General features: G+C 36.6%; 1 non-coding gene across 1 annotated transcript; it reads right to left on the bottom strand.

Annotated features, from left to right (window-relative positions):
• Nucleotides 1-7,666: 7,666 nt before the first annotated feature.
• LOC122478088 lies at nt 7,667-7,770 on the bottom strand. The gene has a single exon (XR_006295852.1). It is a non-coding gene; the product is annotated as a U6 spliceosomal RNA (small nuclear RNA).
• Between the last annotated feature and the right edge of the window lie 11,571 nt (nt 7,771-19,341).

Below are 19,341 nucleotides of genomic sequence, written 5' to 3' on the forward strand. Positions count from 1 at the left end.
TTGATCCCCACAACATTAAACCTCTTACCAGCATTAAGACTCTACCCTGCTCATAGATGCATATGCCATTCCCAGTGACTTGATTTTACAAAGAACTGTGTTCATACAGGCAAGGGCAAAACAGCACCTGAAAATGAACTCTGTAAACGCATTTTAGCAGTTTTTCATTTTATTCACTTCATAGGACACAGCATACTTAATCTGTGTTTCACTTAAAGAAGCTTAGTACTTAAAAAATGGAATAAATCTGTAATTCAATATACACATTTACTTCTTTTACTCTCTTTGGAAGTTGCCAAATTGGATTAATACAAATTATCTGTAAGCAAAATAAAACACAAAAGTCTATACAGATTCTGCAGAGATATTTAAAATATTATGTATTAAATTTATGTTATTTAAATTTGATACAAGCTTACACATAGTATTCTTCTAGGAATCTAAACAGAAGTAAAGCATACTCAGTGAATTGTATTTGAAATACCTCAATATTCAGAAGGGAAAAAGCGACTTGCAGTCAGTTCTACTCGAACACTTGTTCTGAGAATATGAATTTGTTTCAATGCAACTGTTATGTTAGGGAACAATATAAGCATAACACAAATTATGTGCTGCATTTGTGCAATTTTTTTTTTCCATGACAACTACTGGGTAAACTCAGAAAGTTGCATCTCACTGATGGAACAATGCAGGAGCATACAAAACACATGCACACACTTCAAACATATGCCAGTTACCTTAATTCACCACCATCCACATCTCATATTACAACTCTACTTCTGATTTCACATACCTCACCTTCTATCATCTCACAATAACAAATACAAACACTTCCCGCCTCCACACGCAAATGTTAGGTCTTTTACAAGGTAAAGTACCTTATTTACTGTAGTATTTATGTATGTATATTAACCACGTAACATATAAAACTATGGTATAATTCCCTAATTAGGTCTCTATGTATGTTATGTCACGATGACAAGTATTTGTTAAATGCTTTTCCTGTAACCCCATTTTCTGTAAGCCCTCTCTGGCTTTTATTCTATTTTGCACAGTGCAATGATTTTTAGGAACACAGGTTGTACAACAGAATTAAGTGTACTCTGTAACTATGTAAAAGTAACTTTTAATGGCATGTAGTGATTGGATCAAGAAAACTACAATTTCCTGGGGCACCTGGGTGGTTCAGTAGGTTAAGCATCCAACCCTGGATTCCGGCTCAAGTAAAGGTTTCATGGTTTGTGAGATTCCAGCCCCACATCAGGCTCTCTGCTGTCAGCAAAAATGCCTGCTTCAGATCCTGTATCCCTCTTTCTCTGCTCCCCTCTCACTCATCCTCTCAAGAAATAAATAATATTTTAAAAATCAAACAAAATTTTTTTTAATTTCACAAAAGCATTTATATGTATATAGTATTAATTGTTATATACTGATTATTGTGTAGTCTAAGTTTATGCATGGAAATCCACTGATATTCTGGGTTTGGGGAAAGCATAGTTATAAAAATAAATGACCAAGAAATACTAATAAATAACACTAAAAAAAACAAATAGAAACATTGAGTGTATTGGTTACTTTAAAACTCGATTTTATTGATGTAAAAATGCTTAACATGAGATCTACTTTCTTAATAAACCTTAAGGATACATTGATTAAAGGTACAACAGGGGCGCCTGGGTTGCGCAGTCGGTTAAGCGTCCGACTTCAGCCAGGTCACGATCTCGCGGTCCTTGAGTTCGAGCCCCGCGTCGGGCTCTGGGCTGATGGCTCAGAGCCTGGAGCCTGTTTCCGATTCTGTGTCTCCCTCTCTCTCTGCCCCTCCCCCGTTCATGCTCTGTCTCTCTCTGTCCCAAAAATAAATAAACGTTGAAAAAAAAATTAAAAAAAAAAAAAGGTACAACATAAGTAGATCTCCAGAGCTTGTTCATCTTGCTTAACTGAATTTTTATGCCTGTTTATTAGTAACTTCCCATTTCCCCCTCCCCCAGCCCTGGCAACCACCATTCCACTCTTTGATTCTAGGAATTTGATGATTAAATATACGTCATGTAAGCAGAACCATGTAGTGTTTATCTTTCTGTGACTAGCTTGTTTCACTTAGCATAAAATCCTTGAGGTTCATCCATGTTGTCACTTATGGCAGAATTTTTCAAGGCTGAAACGTACTCCCCTGTTAGATATACTAAACCCTTCATCCCTTCATGTGTCCTTGGGCATCTAAGTTGTTTCCACACCTTGGCAATTGTGCCTAGTGTTGCAATGAACACAGGAGCTCTAAAAGCTGTTTGAAATCCTGATTTTGATTCTTTTTTTTTTTTTTAACATTTATTTATTTTTGGGACAGAGAGAGACAGAGCATGAACGGGGGAGGGGCAGAGAGAGAGGGAGACACAGAATCGGAAACAGGCTCCAGGCTCTGAGCCATCAGCCCAGAGCCCGACGCGGGGCTCGAATTCACGGACCGCGAGATCGTGACCTGGCTGAAGTCGGGCGCTTAACCGACTGCGCCACCCAGGCGCCCTATGATTTTGATTCTTCTGTATAAATACCCAGAAGAGGGACTACCAAATCACGTGCCAATTTCTGTTTTAACTTTTTGCAAAATCTGTGTTGCTTTCCACACACCTATACCATTTCGCAAAGCCACCAATCAAAGTGCAACAGTTCCAATGTCTCCACATCCTCACCAACACATGCTGTCTTTTGACATATACAGGATCGGTTCTAAACCTTGATGGGATCAAAGTTTATTTTTTCCCCTCTGTCATGGGGAAACATGACAGGGGGCAAACATCTGTTTCCATGCTCTCTAGTTTGCTCCACCGGTCTACTGGTCTACCCTTGTGCATACAACACACGGTCTTGTTTACCACAGTTTTATATGCCATGTTATATTCTAGACGCTCTGTTTGTTTTACTTCAAGAATATCCTTGCTTTCTGAAGCCATTTACACCTTGCTATAAATTTCATAATTGGCTAGCTGAATTGCAAAGCAAAACACAGTAAAACCCAACACCTGTTGTCATTCTTATTCTGATTGTTTTACAGTCAGTTTTCAGGGAATTTTCACCTTTTTAATACTGAAAATTCCAATTCCCTAACAAGGGAGGCTTGCCCTTTAATTCTTTCATCTCTCTGAAGTCTGACTAGTCCCTCTGTGATGGCTGTATACATATTTTGTTAGATTCTCTTCTAAGTACTTGATTGTGATGCTCTTGTAAATGGCACCTTTCTTATACATTTCACTTTCTAAATATTCATTATTAATACATATTTTTATCGAACTTTCATTGACATACCATTAAGTTTACCCCTTTAAATTATAATGATTTTTAGTATATTCACAAAGCTGTGCAACTGTCATCAGTATGTAACTCCACAACATTTTGATCACTTCAAAAAGAAACCACATACCCTTTGACTTCCACTTCCCACTGCCTACTCACAAGCCCTGGAAACCCTTTATCTACTTTCTGCCTCTATCAATGTATCCATCGTGGATCATTGATAATTAAACTTCTATGTACACTTCTGAGTTGGGTTGTTTTACTTAACATATTTTAAAGACTCACCTATATCGTGGATGTACCAGTACTTCTTTGATTATGACTGAATACTCCACTGTATGGACATACCATTTTGTGTATCCATTTACCAACTGATGGACATGTGGACTGTTTCCAGTTTTAGGCAATTAAGAACAACACTGCCATGAACATTCATCTACAATTAGTTTGTTCTTTTGGTTCTTTTCAGTACCTGGGATTCAAATTGCTGAGCTATATTGTAACACTACAGTCAACTTTTTGAGGAACCACTGAATTGCTTTCTCGAAGAGCTGAAACCATTTTAAATTTCCACCAGCAATTAATGAGGGGGTCAAATGTGTCCACATCCATGGCAAATTTACAAAAGTGCCTATTTTTATTCTACCCAGTAGAGTGGGTATGAAGTGGTCTTTTTTATTTTGATTTGCATTTTCCTAATATTTAATGATGCTGAAGATCTTTCCATGTGTTTATTGGCTCTTTTTATAACTTAATTGTAAAAGTAATTACTTAAACCATATTCCCATTTTTTATTTTGGTTAATTACCTTTGTACCATTATGTTCTAAGACTTGTTTATGTATTCTAAATCCTAGATTCTCAAATAAACCATTTGCTATTATTATATCCCATTCTGCCATTTGTAGGTTTTTCTTGACAATTTACTTTGAGTCAAATTTTTTTCTGTTTCAAGGTAGTTAATTTATCTATTTTTTCCTTGGCACTTTGTTTCAGGGGTCACATTTAAGTAACCATTGCCTAATCCAATGTAAATAATAGTTGGGTCTTTGTTTTCTCCTAACAATATTATCATTTCAGTTCTTATACTCAAATTTTCAATCCATTTTGAGTCAGTTTTTAAAAATGGCAAGACATAAGATGTCAATTTCGCATATAGTTGTCTTTCCACCAAATTTGTCAGAAAGATTAATTACTTTCACTCCCACCATGAAATTATGGAAATCTGATCAAAAATCAATTTTTAATTTATGGGTTTACTTCCGGACTCTCAATTCTATTCCATTGTCTCTCCTCATGACAGTATAATAGTTTTCTTTACTGGAACTCTGTGGTAACTTTTGATATTGCAAAATCCTCCAACTTTGCTTCTCTTTTTCAACATTGTCTTGCTTATACTGCATCACTTGAATTTCCATATGAAATTTAGGATCAGCTTGTCAAGTTTTTCAACAACAAAAAAGAAAGGGTTTTTATAGAGAACATGTTCAATCAGTAGATCCATTTTGGGGTTATTACCATCTTAAAAAGATTAAGTCTTCCAATTCATGATTATGGAGTATCTTTCCAATTACTTAGGTCTGGAAAGTGGATTCTCCCCTAGAACGTCCAGAAAGGAATGTAACTTAACCTTAATTTTATTCCAGTGAGGCCCATTTTGGACTTCTACACTACAAAACTGTCAAGTATGAAAAAAAAATTGTCTTGTATAAACCACTGATATAATGATAATTTGTTCCAGCATCTATAGAAAGGTAATATACTTTTTATTCCCAGTGGTTAAGCATTTTCTCTTTCATAAAAAGTTGGATTTTGTCAAATGCTTTTTTTTGGCAGTTGTTTTGACATGTGGCTTTGGATCCTTTATTCTTTTAGTGAAGTGAAATAGATCATTGGTTCTCACTTTGAACAAACTTTGCATTCCTGGAATAAATTCCACTTGGTCATGGTTTATACTTCCTTTTTATATGTTGCTGTCTTCACTTTTCTAGTATTTTGTCGAAGATTTTTTCAAAAATTATTATCCTGCCATTTGTATTTACCTATTTAGGTACATCCTGGAGGACTTCCTGTATTTTGTAGGACTTATCTACGTAAATTTTCTGGGCACTTATCTAAGTATTAATTTCTATGGGGCGCCTGGGTGGCGCAGTCGGTTAAGCGTCCGACTTCAGCCAGGTCACGATCTCGCGGTCCGGGAGTTCGAGCCCCGCGTCGGGCTCTGGGCTGATGGCTCAGAGCCTGGAGCCTGTTTCCGATTCTGTGTCTCCCTCTCTCTCTGCCCCTCCCCCGTTCATGCTCTGTCTCTTTCTGTCCCAAAAATAAATAAACGTTGAAAAAAAAATTAAAAAAAAAATTAAGTATTAATTTCTCCCACTTTTTAGTTTTGTTGGATAGAGAATTCTTGGTTGCTTATTTTCTTTTCTATCACCAGTTGAACATGTTATCCCATTGTCTCCTGACCATCATGGTTTTTGATGAGTAAACAGCTATTAATCAGATTGACAACTCTTAGTATGTGAGAGATACCTTCTCTCTTGCTGCTCTCAAAATGTGTCCATGTATGCATCTCTTTTGTTTATCTTACTTTGAATTTGTTAGGCTTTGTCAGTGTGTAGTGTTTTCATCCAATTTGAAAATATTTCAACCATTATCTTTTCCAGTATCTTTTTTGTCCTTTTCTTTCTTCTTTTCGAATGTCCATTATGCATATCTTAATACAGTTGATAGTGTCTCATAGATTTCTTTTTTATTTGAGAGATCATGTGCATGTTACTGCAATTAGTGGGGGACAGGCACAGAAAGAGGGAGAAAGAATCCCAAGCGGGGTCTGCACAGTCAGCTCAGAGCCCGATGTGCGGCTTAAACACACAAACCATGAGATCAGGACCTGAGGCAAAATCAAGAGTCAGAGGCTCAACCCACTGAGCCACCCAGGTGCCCACATGATGTCTCACAGGTTTCTGAGGCTCATTTCAATTTTCTTCATTTTTTTCTTTCTGTTGTTCACACTGGATTATATCAATTGTTCTAGCTTCAAGTTGGTAATAATTTCTTCTAACAAATAACCTGTTCATCGTCTACAGTATTTTTAAGCCGTTTTTAAAATCAGTTTTAGGTTCACAGGAAAATTGAGTGGAATGTACAGATATATGTAATGTACTTCCTTGCCCATAAACATGTGAAGACTCTCCCATTACCAAGTGCCCACCAGAGTGGTATAGTCGTTACAAGTAATGAACGTACACTGCCACATCGTTATCACCCAGAGCCCATAGTTTACCTTAATATTCACTGTTGCTCTTGTACATTCTGTGGGTTTTGACAAAAACATAATGATATGCATCCATTATTATAGTATCATACAGAGTCTATTCACTGCCCAAAAAATCCTCTCTGTTCTGCATCTTCATTCACTATCCCCACCCCAATCCCTGGCAACCACTGAAGTTAGTACTGTCTCCATAGTTTTGCCATTTCCTGAATGTCATATAGGTTAAATTATATAGTATGCAGGCTTCCTTATGTACGGCAGGATGGCTCTAGGGGGATGGAGTATTCACCTTCTGCCATATGCAAGCCTAGAACTGACTGGACTGGGTATTTCTCTTCCCTCAGGTCACTTAGGCTCTGGGTAGCTTCTTCTCAGGGCAGACATTATCAAAAAGAACAACGCGTCTCTGGCATAAATCAACAGGGTTACTTTTCCATTTTCCTGAAAAAAGTACGAAGAGAAGTATGAGTGATGTTTACTGTGGGAAACTGGTAGAGCTCCTGGAGATAAATCCCACAAAATTTGGGGGAGGGAAGGAGACACAGTGAGCCTCCAAATTTCACCAACTACAGGTCAAGATTTCCTACCCCTGTACTAGTTCCTGTGATAGTTTCCCCTCCTACGTCTCTACTCTGGTGAGCTTTGACTCCTTGTTTTTGCCTATTTTTCTCCAATAGTGGGAATCGTGGTTTTCCCTGTGTCCTTACCTCTTTTATGGATCCTAGAACAATTATTTTTCAACCTGTTTTTTTTTTTTCCTTATGTGTTAGGACAAAATCGTGTCTTCCAGACTCCTTACATGCAGAATCCAGTATGTAAGATTTTCATATTATTTTTTGACTCCAGAAACTCTCAAGTTTATTCTTTTTCATGTGATTTCTAGCTCTTTTTTAATCTTCTCTTTTGGTGAGACATGTTTCCATAGTTTTCTTTTAAAGAGGAAGTTCCCCTCCCCCAGTCCTTTGAACACAGGTGAAATAGCTGATGTACATTTTTTTCTATTAATCCCAACACCTGGGCTTTAGAGGTAATTGTTGGCTTTTATTTTTAATTCCTGGAGCATGGACTTTTTTTTTTTTTTTTTTTTTTTTTTGCCCTCATCTAGTATTGGTTTTTTCTGAACACTTAATTTGATGATCATCCTTGCTCAGGGGCCATGCTAATCTTCTTTGTATCGTTCCAGTTTTAGTACATATGCTATGGAAGCAAGTCCTAGTTTTCTTTTTAAACTGGATATTTAATATAATGTGGCAACTCCAGAAATTAGATTGTATTCTTTCCCCAAAGTTGGTTTTTATGTCTATTTGTTATTTTGTTTTTAATGACTTTCTGAATTAATTCAAGACAGCTAATATTCTTTGTTACTTGTGGTCACTGAAGTCTGTCCTCAGCTTCTTACTGGCCAGCTAATAATTGGGCAGGCATTTCCTTAAATTCCTGGAACCAACTTATCTTCCAGTCTTTCCTAAGAGGCTTTGTGTGTATGTTGGTGATACCGAAACTAATCAAGATACTACTGTTTAACTCTTATCTTTACTTCCTGCGTTGGCAAAACCTTAAATTCAGCGTTAGGTTAGAGATTCCAATATTTTCCGGGTTCTCCTGTGCTGTGTACAGTTCTCAGCATATACAAAGTTCTATGCACGTGCATGGCCATTTGGACCCTGAGAAAAAGATACTGGAGATTTTCAAAGCATCACACGTACATCTTGTTTCCTGGATTTTACTTTCAAGCTTTGAAGTTAGCCTATTGTTTTAACTTTTATCCTCTACTATAGGCAAGTGCAATGTCAAAAAAGTGCATTTTATTGTTTCCAATATCTGGACTTCAAAGAAGGCTGTTAAGATGGGGCACCTGGGTGGGCAGTCAGCTAAATGTCGGACTCTTGATTACAGCTCAGGTCATGGATCTTGTGGTTGGTGAGATGGAGCCCCACGTTGGGCTCTGGGCTGACACTGTGGAGCTTGTTTGGGATTCTCTCTCTCTCCCTTTCTCTCTGCCCCTCCCTTGCTCACACTCTCTCCAAATAAATAAATAAAACTTTCTTGAAAAGGCTATTAACACTGTTAATTTTCAATGAGATCAAATAAAGAAAGCATTAAGAGCAAGGTCTTCCATGGGCAAACCAGACGGGGGGGAAAAAGTAACAATTCTCTGGGAAGGTGGCTCTTAAGGAGCTCCACACTTATTCCTGCCCCCAGGTTGCTGGTTTTAAGAGTTACATCAGAAAAAGGAGTGGAGATTCACTGTTCTTACCAAGATTCCGTTATTTTTTAATAAACACTACCTGTATTGCTGAAAGCCTGTACTTCATTTGCAGAGTTTGGACAAAATTTGACTCTGACAATGTTTTCCATGTTCTCATTACTTTCATGGAGAAGAGGAATTATGGTAGTGGCTCACCTGCAATTTTTGTTCAAGTCACCACCTAATTTTACTATATTGATTTTTTTTTTAATTCCAGAAACCTTGCTAAGCTTTTTAAACTCAAGTTCTTTTCAGAAGATTATATGGAACACACCAATAAAGACAGTTATGTTATTCCCTTTCCAATTCTATTTTTTTTTCAGCCTGATTGCACAGGTTAGTACTTCCAGTGTCATGACACAGAGGTAGTGAAACTACTCTTCCTCCCTGTATTTCACATCTCAGTAAGAAAGCTCTCAGTTTTGCCATAATCATTCAGCAAAATACTCCTCTTGTCATCCCAGTTTACTCTAAATGTTTATCGTCAATTATTTTTCTTAAATTTTGTTACTGTATCTTTTGAGATGATCATATGGTTTCCTTCAATTATTGCTATTTTAAATTACCTAGTACTGAAACTGTACCAAAAACCATAGATGCATGGTTTTGACAGCTAGCTATAGCCAATGGCAAGTCAGCAGGCAGGGATAATGATGCTTTAGGGTTTTCAAATAATGATGTCTTAGGGTGTTCAAAGAATGTTTTAGGGTATCTGGATACACTCACTTCCTACAACGTGCTTGAATAACACTGACAACATTGATTCAATGTAATGAAGCACTCTACTATCAACTCTATTAGGTGAATAGAAGTGAATAATTACAAGTGATTTCTGTCAAGTTTTAACTTTGTCCTAGCTTTTAAAACCTGTGGTGAATCAAAGTAAAGTTGTCAACATTAAAATGCTCAAATAAGCTCCAGTAACTTGTCTATCCCAGGGTTAAAGAGTATATACACTGTTGACAGAATGTCTCAGTGTGAATTCCACATCTGTCACTTAGTGGATGTCACTCTGGTCATAGCTTTTCTTTGTTATATACTTCAAGTTTCATCCTGTACTAAAATACCAAGAGTATCCTGAAAGAACTCTTTAAGGATTATGTATGTTAAGTGTATCAAATGCTTAGAAATGACCATGTTAATAGGAAATGTTAAAGAAGTGTTATTTAATATTACATATTTTCTGTCTACTTTAAGTGTACTGCCTAAAACGTGGATGGGTTTTATCAGCGATTATTACTGTCCATTTCTACAACCACTATAAACCTGCAGTCTTATCTAATTAACAGTTAAGATACTGCTATTTATATTACTAGTATATAATGTCCATCCTAAGAAATCAGAATTATAATTGGGAATTAGTTCCTCAAATCTTCCATCTGTGTCCACCTTTGACTACAAGGACTCAAATCCTGTAATAATGAAAACTTTAGGTGATTATAGATACATGTTACAGAATTTTCTACCTTATTAAAACCTTAAAGATGCATTTTTTACTAATATTTAGAATTTCATTCAAAAGTAAATACAGAACAGCTTTTAAAACAGTAGTATCTCGGGGCGCCTGGGTGGCGCAGTCGGTTAAGCGTCCGACTTCAGCCAGGTCACGATCTTGCGGTCGGTGAGTTCGAGCCCCGCGTCGGGCTCTGGGCTGATGGCTCAGAGCCTGGAACCTGTTTCCGATTCTGTGTCTCCCTCTCTCTCTGCCCTTCCCCTGTTCATGCTCTCTCTCTCTCTGTCCCAAAAATAAATAAACGTTGAAAAAAAAATTAAAAAAAAAACAGTAGTATTTCATGTTTTGTTCCTACAATGTTATTTTCCTCTGTCTTAGTAACAACTCCCAGGTTACAAAGTAACTTCTTACCAAACGACTACTATAAATTATCCTCAAGAGCCATCCCTTCATAATCGTTAACACGTTTCATGCCCGTATATAAAAAGCAGAATATGGAGGTAAACAGTCCATTGCATTCATGATGCAGAAATCATACATGACATTTTGAATCATGCCAAGATGTCAAACGACATAAATGACAATAAAGATGATGAGGGTTTTCTCGAGGTGAGAGAGCTTCAGAGAGAACATCAATGACTAGGTTCCATTCAAGGTTCACACCCACACAAAAAAGAGATTGGTCAAAGTAAGTAACCCCAAGGTAGCACTTGAAATAGTGTTGGTAAATAAACCACGTTTACTCATTCCTTTCATCATTTTTTCTTTCATTCAGGAAACACTGGTAAGCTCTGGTTATCCAGGTGGTGTCAAAGATCTAAAAGAAAACAAGTGATGTAGCATCTTTCCACACAGAGACGAGGTAGGTAGTAAATAAGTAACAAGTACACAAAACTTTATTTAGTTAGTTATTTTGGAGAGAAGAACAGACAGAGACAGAGAGCGCACCTGTCTGTGTGCAAGCCAGGGAGAGCAGAGAGAGAGGGACAGAGACAATCACAAGCAGGGTCCTCGCTGTCAGTGGAGAGCCTGATATGTGGGGCTATTTCATGAACCCTGAAATCACAATCTGAGCCAAAACCAAGAATCAGATGCTTAACTGACTGAGCCACCCAGGTGACCTGACAAAAAATTTTTAATCTATTTGTATTTTTCTTAACATTTACTAAAATTACTAGTCCAAGTCTTAATGATCAAGAAGAAAGCTAAAGGCAGGCATATTTTAAGTTCCTACCAGAAGCCCTCTCTGAGGTACTCACAATGCAAGCATGTGGAATGAAATTTCAAGTATAAAAAGTCTGCCACAAGCACAGCTAGTACATATTTGCTGGCACTCAGGTCCTGCATGCCGAGAGCTTGCACCACTGGGGAATCATGACATGTTTAGGAAACACTAAATAAAAACTCACTATCTTTCACAACTTGCTGTTTCCAAATCCTTCCCACATTCCTGTTAGCATGTCAGATCAAAATTATTTGTATTCTGGGTCTCAATCTCTTACAGCAATAATTTTTTTTTCACAATACCTAATTGTATCTGCTCTTCATTTTCTTTTTTTTTTTTTTAATTTTTTTTTTCAACGTTTATTTATTTTGGGGACAGAGAGAGACAGAGCATGAACGGGCGAGGGGCAGAGAGAGAGGGAGACACAGAATCGGAAACAGGCTCCAGGCTCCGAGCCATCAGCCCAGAGCCCGACGCGGGGCTCGAACTCACGGACCGCGAGATCGTGACCTGGCTGAAGTCGGACGCTTAACCGACTGCGCCACCCAGGCGCCCCTGCTCTTCATTTTCTTGCCAGAAAATTCCTCTCCAGGCATATTTTCTCTTATGATGTTTTTGATCAAAGTGTTGTCTTTGCACATAGGAACTCCCATCGTTCATCTGGGTACTAATGAGTTCATCCATCGAAGTCAGATTCTTAGCATTATCATTTTCACATGGTAATGCTAATTTTCTTATCAGTCTATCACCAGTATCCTGCACTTGAACTTGACAAGGAACACAACCTCAAACTAGTTGCTCGGCCCAGTTGATAGCTGTACTTTTTAAGTATTGTACATTCTTTCCTCTATTGGAAATGTTTATAGAATTTAAAAATCAAACTCTCATTCTGGGGACAAAACACTTAACCCTGCTGGCTCTACTGCCCCTTCCAACCCTGGTAGTAGCCCGAAGTCCCTCCAGAAGACCTTAGTTTTTGTGAAGACAGCTGGAAGCCACAGCTCCTTGTACAAATACCTATTAGCCAAGAAAAGACGGGAAAGTAACTTTACCCTCCATTAGGGGACCATGTTTTTATACAATTTCACTCTTCTAGGGGTGCCTGGGTAGCTCAGTCGGTTAAGCGTCCGACTTTTGATTTTGGCTCAGGTGGTAATCCCATGGTTTCTGAGATCAAGATCTACATCAGGCTCTGGGCTGACAGTGTGGAGCCTGCTTGGGATTCTCTCTATCCACCTCTACCCTGTTTTTGCCCTCTCTCAAAATAAACTTAATTTGTTTGACTTTCACTCTTTTAAACAATTGGACTTAACAAGCTATGTTTAGGGGTTAGGTCCTCCCATTGGTTTTGAAAAAAATATTTCCTTAGGAAATAGCTTATTGGATTTGCCAGATGGGTACCATTAAGGTCTCACTTGTCTACATTACTCCTACTTGAAGCCTCAGCTGTAAGGTTTAGAAGAAATGTTTGTTTCCTGTGCCCTTTGGGACTAGAATGTTCTAACATTTTTAATAATTAAGACACATCTGACTGCATATTCCTTTGTTTTTCTTGTGATAAACTTTACGTATGCATTTAATAGGCCTGCATTATACCTTCTATTTCTGCTTTTATTTGCTTACTGATCTATCTTTACTAAATGGGGGAAAAAGTTAATTCAACACTTACTATGTACCAGAGATTGTGGTGTTTACAACTTAAACCCATGTTTTACAGGGCATATTTAGATTTCAGAAGCAACTTGGGTAACTGTCAAAGAGGGTGACTGGTCTCATGCAATTCAACAACTCTCCAGGGCTAGGATGCGATCTAAATCTCACAGTTATTTGTGTTACTCCTCTGTCCAGCCCTCTCCTAACTTTGCCCTTACACCTGTATCAGTTACTTCAATGTTGGTTCTTTCTTCATAAAGAAAATATTATACTCTGAATTCTGACTTACAAAATATGTGTGATTACAATGCTATAATTTTTATTTAGCAACCCAATGGTTTTGCCAACGTATCAGCTTTGTCAAAAGCCAAATTATTTCATAAAATGTATCCTCCAGTCTCTCCACTGTGGACACATCACAATATCAACAACATGTACAAAACTCAAAACCTAAAAATAAAGTTTATCACAGATAATTTCCACTGGATTTGCTCAATGATTTGCCTGTCAGATGCAGTGTCCATTTTTTTTTTTTTTTTAGAAATCATGTCAGTAAAGGTTTTTGTTTTGTTCTGGGTACTTCCCTACAAATGGGTTCATTTTTATTGTTATTGTTCCCAGTTTCTATGTCAGTGATTTCCCTGCTTCTCATGTTGTCCACCTTCACAAAGACTTTACACTGCACCCAATTGATATAATATTTCATTATAAAGGAACTAGTGACCTCACACGTAATTTGAGTTGTCTACTTGGTAAGAAAAACTTCTGTGCTAGTAAGTGCATGTAATAAATCCTTTCTGTCTATGGTTATATTTTGAATAGCCAAACAGTATTTTTGTCTCATAGGACATCCTGTCTTTAGTGTTTAAAGCAAAAATTCCCCCTTATGTACAGCTTAATACAGTAGAAAGCAGATAAATGTTGGTCTTTAACCCGGATGTTACATATTCTTCTAGGATATAATTGAAAGAGCCATTAACTACCTGGGTATCCATATCCATCATGACCCTGACCGTATACAGATGGCACAGCACGCAGTGGGCTAAGTGAAGTGAGGTAGGAAGGGTTAAATTAACCAATGCAGACTGTCAAACACACTGGGTCTAAGACTACCACCAAGTCCTTATCACCCACCCAGACCTGAAGGGATAACGGAAGAAATGTTAACAATGGACTCAGGGACAGCTCTGCTGTGGAAGAGGGAGTGTATAATTGTACTTATGACTATGGATAGAAAATTCAGCCACTGTTACGCTGTAACAGAAAGGAGGGAGCCAGAGCAGTCAATACCTCTTTCTCCTCCATTCGTCTCCTCCCTTGTCAGTGATTTCCGTGGAGTCAACACATCCAGAAACTAGAGCACAGAGACACTTACTGACAGAGCCTACAGAGATGACTCTCTCCAGTATTAAGCAAAGTGGAGAAAGCAAAGTATAAAATTGAACAAGTCCCCCCCAACAAAAAAAAGGTGCTTAATAAATTAATTCCATTGTTTATAAATAATTTAATTCCTTAAGTTTCTTGGCTTTAAAAGGAAAATGTAATACTAAAATGATATACTTGAAAAAGTAATTTATAAACTCTAAAGCATTTCACAATAATTAACTGTCAAAAAAAAAAAAAAACTCCCTGTTTAGGAATTCAGAAATGACTACTCAAATGTAATTAGTTTAACTTTATATATATATATATATATATATATATATATATATATATATATATATATATATATATATATATATAATACAGAGCTTAAGAAACATTGAGACATTTTAAAACTGTAGTTCTAAAAACATTACCCTATTTGAACTGTTCCTAATTTTCACTTCTGTTAATGAATCAATGATGAACATCTTGGTGTCTACCTTGTTTTTGTGATTTGAATTACTGGATATTTGACCTCAATTATTCAAGTTTTCCTGTAAAGGTGGCACCTATTCACAGTATTTTATAAGAGAAAATGGCTGATTGCTTTATTATACACTGATTTCTCACTGATTACACATTTGTGTAAATATGTATAGTACTTTGTGCCCTCAATAGTTTAACAAAATATTGTCACTTTTTGACTTTTAAAATCATTTTCCTGGAATAAATTGCTTTTTATCTGCTACAGTTCTTATATATACTTTCCTCTCAGTTTTACTAAATAAAAATCATCTTGTTTCTTTTATTAATCACCTTGAAATTTATTTTGGTATGAAAAAGGTCTAATAGAAAAGGTGTAATATTTTACTAGGTAGCTACACAAATTTCTCACTGTCACTACTGCATAATATTTTACTGATTCATGAGCTTATTATAAACCCGATTGTGTTATTTTTATATTACAAATAAAGGAAGGACACTGTGATTTTAAATTGCCTTGTAATCAACTACAATTCACTGTGATTTTTCTGGACTGATTCTATAGTTAGTGACTCAACAAGTATCTGAAAACATTTATAACCTTTACACAAATAGGTAACAAAACTATCAATTTTATGGTGGTTTACCAATTAAACTTTACACACTGCTTCAATGTTTTCTGGTGTTACTGCTATGCCAAAGTGTAATACTTAACGATTTTTGTCTTAAAATACACATCTATTGTTGGTTTATGCTTTTGTTCATTAGACGTTTGCAGAAAAATTTTTTAAATACTAGGACAAGTCCTCAAAACATTACGGAACAGTGTTTGGTTTTTTTGCTTTTGTTTGTTGGTTTGTCTCCCGCCGCCCCGCCCCAGCTCAATTTAGTTTTCCTTTCCACTGGTTGTGTCTGGCCAGCACGACTGTATGGCAAAACACTCTTTTCTCCACCCCCACAACCACATTACTTTCAGGTTTATATTCCCTTTTTGTCTGCATTACAAAGGGATTCATTCCTCAATTCTGTCCTCTACTGATCCTATTTTCTCTAGTGTTATTTGTTATAAACACTCAACATAGTTCTTAATTTCACTATTATATTGTTAGCTTCCTTTCAGTCTTACCCAATTTTATTGAAGTTTCTTTTACTCTCCCCTTATATTTTGCATGATCATGTTTTCAACATAGGACTTCTATACAGTATTTTTAAATTTATTCAAGGAACCCAGGTTTAAATATCATTTGAAAAGACTAATCTTATTACAAGTTTTATTTCTGAAGACTGAAGACATACTAGTTTTCTAAACCTTTGATATTTTTCATGGACAGTAGACTGTTTTCCTTTGCTCTACCCACCCTTCCCTACAGTACAAAGACATCCAGACATACTGTTTGCCACTTTTAGGAATGTCCTTGGTGCCACTCACTCTCCCACAGAATTTTGATAAAATCCTATCTTTAATTCAGAGATGAAATGTAGGTGATGTACACAACTTCTAGACCAATTTGGGTCTCAGAGGTTTATCAACATGATTTTGTGAACCTAAGGTAAAACTGTCCAAAAGTTCTAAGACTAGGGTCAATGTTCTTCTACACTGTCAATCTCTAGGAGTTCTGAGAGATGCTTTGGGCCATTCTAAGGAACAAGCAGGGGCCTTGATTAGTATGGTGCTGGTAATCCTGCCTCCATGCAAATTATACAAGTGGAACCTCTCTGGATTAAGCATTTGATTTACGTGTAGGGTTTGGTGAAAATGTTCTGCTACTAAACAACAGTATCCAACAGAGCAGTGCTGCCCCAAATTTCAATCAGTCACCTCATTACTTCTTTTAAATTCAGGTTGTGATCTGTACCTCAGACTCAGGTTAGAAATCTACATTTCTAACAAGCTCCTAGGTGACCATGATGCTACATTTCTGTAGATCGTAGTTTAAATCACTGAGTGCTTAGAGTGTTTGAGTCATTTCAGCTCTGCTTTACCTTGTTACATATCAAATACTCTGCATGCCAGGATATACTCTTCCCAGACATCTTTGTGTCTCTTAACAGTATTTTCTGTGATGAACCGTGTGTTTTGAAAATGCATGCATTGCAAACCCAGCTACTATCTTCGCTTTTTAAATGTGTCCTTTTGTGGAGATTTGTCAGAATAGTAGCTGTCCATGATCACTTAAGCCTCCTGAGTTGAGGGACTTCACACATGAATCCCATCCCCTCAAGGTTGAAGCAAAATACTTCTCAGGTTCCTCCGAAGCTAGAGCATGAATGGCCATATGTTATAACAACCCCATTGAGATGCACTGTACCAAGAGCCTCATTCTTAACAGAGTACGGTGAGGGAATGGATGCCACTTCCTGGAGAGGACACTACTTTCAGAAGGAGACATGGCAGATGTCTAAGGAGGAGGCAACATGTATGCATTATCAAGTGTATGTGTGTGTGTGTGGGGGGGGAACCTAGTTTTTATTCTGAAGGTAGAAAGTTTTCCAGTGAAACAAAAAAAGCATCATAATCTGATTATTCCATACTATACATCCTCAAAGCCTATCTTGTTTCTCTCAACTTCAACAATTCCACCCAAAAATAACGTAGGAAATATCTAATATGTTTTCATTAATTTCTCATCAATTTTAACTAGCTACTATGGTTTCTATTGTGGAAACTAACAGTCCTGACCAAAAGGATCTTCCCCAGGAGAAGTATTTCATTTTTAAAACAAAAACTGTTTTTGCTCTATTATATAATAACACAAATCTACTATAATATAAAACACTATATTTTTATATTAGAAGGCATACTGATTTCAGGAGCAAGAGAGGGACACTGTCAACAGTTGAAGTAGTGTGTCCCCATGCTTAGTTTCCAACAGTCTGTCAAAGAGGATCAGAAAAAAAAAAACATGAGAAGAAAGTCCTTCTAATTACTTATGGTATAAACTAAAAAGGAAAACTATTTATTCCCTTGTATAAAATTCATGAGAGGAGTTGAGTCAACGTGCCACTCTATAATGCGTTTTTTTTTTTTTTTCTGAAAAGGGGCATTCTTCGTTGTTAAGGGCACTAAGTCCAGGAAACATAATAACTTTGTTTTGCAATAATATTCACGGGTTCTTGACTTCCAGTTTTAGTCTTTCTTAAATTGGCAAAAAAATAAAATAGAATTTTAGATTGCTTAAAAATCAGCAGACTCCAAGTCTATCTACAACGTTTCTCTAACAACTCCATTTGTAATGATTTTATGTATAAAATGCATACCATAGTAATTTTGCAAAGGCAATCATAAGCACTTCTTTTTGTGCTTTGAAAAATAACGAAGTAGCTTTAGGGGGAAAAAAAGCAAAAAAAAAATATTAGGATTTTTTTTTTTCCTCAACATCTCTCTCATATATTTACTGGCATTTTTCCCTCCCACTAAAGTAGGGAGGGCATTTTGTACGCCTTGGGATTTTAGTGAAATTCTGTTACTTCTAGCAAGAAATCAAAGGAATGGAAAATACAGTAGAAATATTTCTGAGGTAATGAACACTGATTTCCTATAATGAAAATAAAGGACAGAAGATACTTAATATCTTAACATTTTACTCAGCTCACGCCTACCTTCACTTTTCCTTAAGTCATGTGTGAGAGACAAGGTAGAAAGAAATTATATTGAGGTATCTACTCTTGCTTTTAAAAGGTAGTAATCACTAACATCTTACACAAATTCTTGTAGCTCTTTTGAACACCTAAATAACATATTTAGGGAAAAATTTGTATTAAAGAAGTCATCTGTATATAAGAGAATCAGGTTCTATTTGAAATACAGTTTAATAGTTCTCAAATTCTAATAAAGAAATTACAGGAATATTTAACCATCTATGTATGCCTATTACGGCTTTTTTTCTCAAAGTGACCTGATATTTTACAATTAGGCAGAAGCCTCCCGTTTCATGTTATATTCTTTTCCATTATTTTTGAGGTATACAACCTGTAATGATTCCAGAACAGTTTTGCCATTTTTCAATGTATCAAGGAACATTAAAAATTTGAAGTTTCATAAGCAATCAAGATACACATTATGCTTCCTATTCTGATACCTGGCCATTTTTGAGAAACATTTCATTTATAATGCCTCTACAGTGGTACTCTATGAAATACATGCTAACACCACTTCCTCTAGGGATTCCATCCATAGATAACTCGATTTAAGGAAAGCTTATACCTACTGGACTATGTTACATCACTCATTCATCTTAAGGTCTCTCTTAAGTATGTATTCCATGCAGAACACACACATACAATTCCATCTTCCGATTAAAGACCAACGTTTCCTCCTAGAAAAAAATCTCACCAAATCTAAGAAACTTTATT

The sequence above is a fragment of the Prionailurus bengalensis genome, chromosome X (assembly GCF_016509475.1).
Source record: "Prionailurus bengalensis isolate Pbe53 chromosome X, Fcat_Pben_1.1_paternal_pri, whole genome shotgun sequence".
Classification (NCBI taxonomy): domain Eukaryota; kingdom Metazoa; phylum Chordata; class Mammalia; order Carnivora; family Felidae; genus Prionailurus; species Prionailurus bengalensis.